General features: G+C 59.0%; 1 protein-coding gene across 2 annotated transcripts in view; it reads left to right on the top strand.

The window, feature by feature from the left end:
- Positions 1-626: 626 nt before the first annotated feature.
- SLC45A4 (solute carrier family 45 member 4) overlaps positions 627-5,757 on the top strand; it is a 104,430-nt gene continuing 99,299 nt past the window's right edge. The window contains exon 1 of one of the 2 annotated variants that reach the window (XM_017511447.2): positions 627-830. The gene's annotated coding sequence lies outside the window, so the exon portion shown is untranslated. Of the gene's footprint in view, positions 831-2,937; positions 3,030-5,757 lie in introns of those variants that run through there. The other variant, XM_037732475.1, reaches the window with a different exon arrangement.

The raw sequence follows: 5,757 nt of genomic DNA, 5'->3' as shown, positions 1-5,757 counted from the left end.
GAGGGTGGCAGGGAGGGGAAGACGGGAGAGTTTTCCTCTGCAGCGGAGGAGGGGCTGCAGCACTTAGATGGGGACAACCTCGCCGCGCCACAGGCAGGGGGGGCAGGGGGGACAGGGGGGGCGGGGGGGCGGGGGGGCAGGGGAGAAAGGTGCTTGCCAAGGGGCTGGGCTGCCGGAGGGCGGGGCCACGCGGCTGGCAGGATCCCTCTGAGAGAGAGGGGAGGAGCGGGGAGAGAAGGTGGGGGCGTGGGGGCGTGCGGGGGCCGCCTCCTGCGGCTGCAGAGAGGGATGGGGTGGATTGGGGGCCAGTGCTTTGGGGGACAGGGGGCAAGCCGGGGCGGGGGCGTAGCGGGAGGAGGGCAGGGGCGGGGCGGGGCTAGGCCCGGGGGCGGGGCCACGACGGGGCGGGGGCGGGAGCTGCGGCGCGCGCGGGGGCGGGGCAGGGGCGCGGTAGGGCGGGGCTGCCTCTCGGGGGCGGGGCTGGCGGCGGCGGAGGCCAATAGGCGCGCGCGGCGCAGACCCCGCCCCCGAATCCCGGTCCCGCGGCGGCGGGTGCTGCATAGTCATGAGGCGCAGGGGCCGGCGCTGCGTCAGCGGAAGCGGCGCGGAGCGGCTGTTTCCGACCCGATAAAGCGGCGTTGTCCCCGCGCGCCGGCCGCAGCCTCGCAGCGCTCCCTCCGCGCCCGCGTCGCTGACTGACTGACCCGCCCGGCCGGCCGGCCGAGGGAGCAGCCCCCGCCCGGACCCGCCGCCGCCGCCGCAGCCCGACCCCCGTGCGCCCGGGGCTCCGCGCCCCCGCCGCCCCTGCCCGGCCCGGCCGGAGGAGACAGGTGAGTGGCCCGGCCCGCCACCCCCTGCACCCCGCACCTGGGCGCCGGGCATCTGCCGCCTCTCCACCCCCGCCTCCCGCACGGCCTCGGCCTCCAAGCCGGGTCCGCGCCGCAGCCCCAGCCCTGCACCTTCTTCTCCGGGGGAGGGGACCTGCCTCGACCCGGCCTGCGCTGGCTCCTCAGGGCCCCCATTCCTTCCCGCCTCCTCTTCCCGGACTGCACCTGCTCTGGTCCCCAGCCCTGCAGCCTCCCTGACCCCCCTCGGCCCCCACCCCGTGGCGCGCGCCTTCATTTGGACCCGGCCCGCTTTCGCACTCATCAGTCCCCCCGACCCCAGGTCCTCGGATGTCTCCACCCAGAGAGGAGCTTGGCGCCCCTGACTCCTGGTCCTGACCCTGCCCTGCCCTCCTCACCCTTGCCTGCTGTCTCTAACTTCTGAGAATCCAGCCCGTGACCCACCGCTGGCGAAGTGGCCCCCTCGCCCTTCTGCCTGTACCGGTCCTCCCAACCGAACACACTTCCTTCTTCCCCTTCCCCCTCCCCTTCTTTCCCACCCTCCCCTCTCCCCGGTGCGCGCACGCTCCTCGCAGCACTGCTAGCCCGTGTCCCCCACCTCGGACCCCCAGCCTGCACCGCCGGACTGTGGCGCTGCCCTGGTCTCATGGACACTGCCCTCCCGTGTGTCCCTTTGAAGACACCTTGATTCCCCGAGGCCGACCTTGTTCCTGCAGGAAAGAGGCCAGGGCGTCAGTGCGTCCAGGCCCAGAGCCCCTGCTCTGTGGAAGTCCCTGCATCTTTGCGTCTCAGCACCCCCTGTCCTTTTCCCCTTTGAGCTTAACCCTTTCCTCCCCCAGGTGTGTGCTCTGGATTGGAGCACATCCAGCAGAGGCTTTTCCAGCGGAGGCCGATCCACACGGGGCCCAGCCTCCTGGTTAGCTATTCAGAATGATTCTAGAAGGCCGGGGCTAGGGAGGGTTTGGAAGGGCCACTTGACCACCTAAGGAGCCTGAGGGTTTTGTGTCTCTCCAGTCTGGGTCACCGAAGGAGTGTGGCTTCAGGTTCACAGACCTAGCCACTGACTCCCATCTGATACCTCAGCTGACTCCAGCAAAACAGGGCTTGTCATTTTTATTATTACTGTTACTGAGGCTGTTTTTTTCCAGTCTAGGACCTGGAGCGAGGAGGGTTTACCAGATGAGTGATTGAAGTAATTGTTGTGGGGTCAGATGATTCTTGTGGGCTGGCAGATTCCGAATCGAAGCCCATTTTGCTGAGGAAAAGCGCCGCTGCATGTGCCCGGGGTACTGAGAGCGCCCTGCACTTTCGCTCCCCACATGGTCTCATGCTTCCTGTGCCATGGGCGGACAGGTAGATCGTGCTGGGAATCTTTTCCTGCTGTTTTGTGCTGGTTTTAAGGAAAAGTAAGAAAACGAAAAGTTGGAGTATTGGCGTACAGGCTAGGGAGTGTAACACATGGCAGCCAGAGCAGGTAACACCCACGGTCCTTTAAAAAAATGAATAATTTCCTCACCTTTTTGCTAGGTTTGAACTGCGTGTTAAAAGGATGAGCAGAGATGATTTAATGCTTGGGAGAGGTTTAGAAGAAGCCACTTGAGGCTGAGGAGAGGCAGCCGTCAGGTTCGGGTGGAGGAGACTCAGGCGCAGTAAAGAATTCGTGTGCTTCTGGAGAGGCTGGGGAACGAACTAGGTCGGTTTACACATCAAGGGTTTCCCACCCATTCAGACTAATTGTTTTTGTGGCAGTGGCTGTAAGGAAAGGAGCAGATCGTTGGAAATGTGTTTGAAATACACACTGGGTATTTAAAGATGTATTTTTGTGGCCCAGGTGTTCACCGGGCAGGGAGGGGGAAGGCTGCCCGTGGCCTCCTCCCGGGGCTCGTGGGGGGAGTGGCCTGCTGCCCTGCCGAGGTGCCTGCTGCAGCTTCGGCCCTTTCGCATCCTGAAAGCAGATCAGAGATTGGACTGGGTGAGCTCCAAGGTGTCTTGCAGCATGTAACACCCTCTAACTTTGCTTATTGGAGAGGAGGGGGTGGGGGAGGGGCGGAGCAATCCTGTAAACCGGATTCTGCCTCCTTTCCGTGAGCCTTGAGATCCCGCCCCAGTCCTCCCCGATCTGCAGGGGAGGAGAGGGCTGCGGCAGCTCCCCGCTTTCCCAATGGAGGAAAGGCGCCGAGGAAGGTATTTCAGCCCATGTTGAGGCTCTTGGTGGTGAATGGATTGTATCTGTGTTGTCAGGAGCGCGGAGGGGAGGACAGGGGAGCGCAGCGCTGAGGCTCGGGCTGTGTGATTGTCGTTCTGACAGTGGTGCAGCCTACCCCGTGCCCTCTCCCACTGGTCCCTAGGGCCCGGAAGCCCAGTGGCTGGCTGGGGTGGTTTGTGACCGACAGCCTCATGGCCTGGCACCAAGTGAGGGTGACTGGCAAGCACTGTAGGTGGCAGGCAACCCCAAATTGCCAGTGCCCTCCTTGGGAACACCCCTGGCAGAGTCATGTCTGTAATTTGTGGAGCCAGAATGTGCTGGAAGCCACGTTCCTGCTAATGATGGGTGAGGACTGCTGCGCGCTAGCCTCCTCAGCTTCCCCAGGTTTTCATCACTGCGTAATTATGCTGACGAAGCCACACGTACTGAGACACCATCAGAAGGTTGTCTCCACCTGAGCCGAGAAACAGATCTGACCAGAGCAAACCTCCCAGCTGAAGAGCAGCCTTGTGGAAAGGAAGGGGCGAGAGAGGACCCCAAAAGCAGGCGTCTGCCGTGGGTTTTGCTGCAAAGGACCTGAGCGGCTGCACCTCCCCCACCCACTCCTAGACAAGGTCCCCTTGTTTAGATTAGCTTAATTACCCCACCACAATCAATGAACAAGGATCTTTTTAACTGTGAAACTTTCAAAATGTGCTTCTAGTGGCCTTTCCCCCCCACTATCAAATGCTAAGCCTTTGTGAAACCAGGCAGTTTCAGAGGACTGGGAGGCCTCTCGAATTTTCATGGAAATGAATCTTCTCTACCCTGAATCAGGAGGGGCCTGCCCAGGCCCTGTCGTCATTTTCAACCCCTTGCCATTTGGGTGAAGGTGACAGGAGAAATATCTAGTGGAGGTCTCCTAGCGTTTGTGACGTGACCTCCTTGGCAAGTGACTTTTGGAGGAGGCATTTTAAGAAGATTAAAACATCCGCGGACTTAGAGGGCAGCCACACAACCCACTTAGTGCTTCATATCCCTGGTAGAGTGGCTTTTTGAGAGCCGTGGATGGGTCGCTATTGTTCCCACCTCAGACGACGTGGGTGTTAATGCCCCAGAAAGACCGGGCAGTCGGTAGGGGTCATTTGTTAAGTGCCACTAGTTAGACTGCGGGAAGCAGCACAGAACCCTGATGGTGGAAAGAAGGGCCCTGAGTTCTCCCTGGCTCAGCTGCTGTGTAGTTTTGGGACTTCAGGTGAGAAGGGGAGGCGTTCGAGCTCTCTGGCTTCCTTTTATTTTTTTTTCTTTTGAGCCTTAGTCTCACTCTGTCACACAGGCTGGAGTGCAGTGGTGCAATCTCGGCTCATTGTAGCCTCTGCCTCCCAGGTTCAAGCGATTCTCCTGCCTCGGCCTCCCAAGTAGCTGGGACTACAGGTGCATGTCACCACGCCCAGATAATTTTTCCATTTTGAATAGAGACAGGGTTTCACCATGTTGGCCAGGCTGGTCTTGAACTCCTGATCTCAAGTGATCTGCCCACCTCAGCCTCCCAAAGGCTGGGATTATAGTGTCTCTCCTCTGTGTGTGTGTGTTTAAAGAGTCAGGGTGTCTCACTGTGTTGCCCAAGCAGGTCTTGAACCCTTAGGCTCAAGTGATCCTCCTGCCTCAGCTTCCCAAGTAGCTGCCAGGATTATAGGTTCATACTACCACACCTGGTGGGCTTTCTCTTTTTTGTAGTTAGAGGGGCTGGGCTGCAGCTGCATTATTTTGAGGGTTGTCCCAAGGCCCACCTTCCTGCCTAGTGAGGGCTCCAGAACACAAGTTCACTCAGTCTGTCAGAACTCCGGGGGGCAGCGGGGAGGTAGTGCCAGGCATTTTTCCCCAGTGCAGGAGTGAGAGGGTGCTAGCCGGTCCGGAAGTGGGATCCTGAGGCAGCCGAAGGGATTTGCATAACCTTTCAAGTCACTGAACTTGGCGTGTCACCCTCCCACCTTGCTGGGCCCAGGCCCCAGTGAGGAAGGAAGGCATTGTTCAGACCTGGTCTCCCTGCTTTCATCCTCCCCAACCTGTTGAAGGATTTTGCTGGCGGTGAGAGGACACTGCATTCCAGAGGTGCTTAATTTGCTGCATTTGAAAGCCCCTTCCAACCTGGGATTCTGTTATGCTGCTTGGTCTGAGTTTTTGTAGTTTGCTCCAAGGTTTCTCCTGGGGTTCTGCCTTGGAATCCTGGATCCCCCTGAATTGATTGGCAACGGCATTTTTCCTGTTTCAAAGAAAGGAAACTCTGGAATGAAAAATGCATAGCAAACCCTTGACATAGAGAATAAAGAGGGATTGACACAGGGGGCTCACCGGGTCGGGTCAGGTGGTTATCGTACATTTATATATGACTCTTAGTGCACAGTTTTAGGAAATCACTCAGACAGGCTGGGCACAGAGGCTTGTTCCTGCAATCCCAGAACTCTTAGAGGCTGAGACAGGAGGATCGCTTGAGCTCAGGAGTTCTGGGGCCAGCCTGGCAACATGGCAAAACCCTGCCTGTACAAAAAATACAAAAATAGCTGGGCATGGTGGCACATGCCTGTAGTCCCAGCACTTTAGGGGGACTACAGATTGGGAGATGGGCAGATTGCCTGACTCTGTGAATTTTGAGATCATCAGCCTGGACAACATGGCGAAACCCTGTCTCTTTTAAAAATAAAAAAGATAAAGCACCCGGTAGGGTGC

The sequence above is a fragment of the Cebus imitator genome, unplaced genomic scaffold (genome assembly GCF_001604975.1).
Source record: "Cebus imitator isolate Cc_AM_T3 unplaced genomic scaffold, Cebus_imitator-1.0 Scaffold449, whole genome shotgun sequence".
In the NCBI taxonomy this organism is placed as follows: domain Eukaryota; kingdom Metazoa; phylum Chordata; class Mammalia; order Primates; family Cebidae; genus Cebus; species Cebus imitator.
The sequence above is the reverse complement of the archived record's forward strand: the minus strand, read 5'-3'. Positions and strand labels throughout refer to the sequence as shown.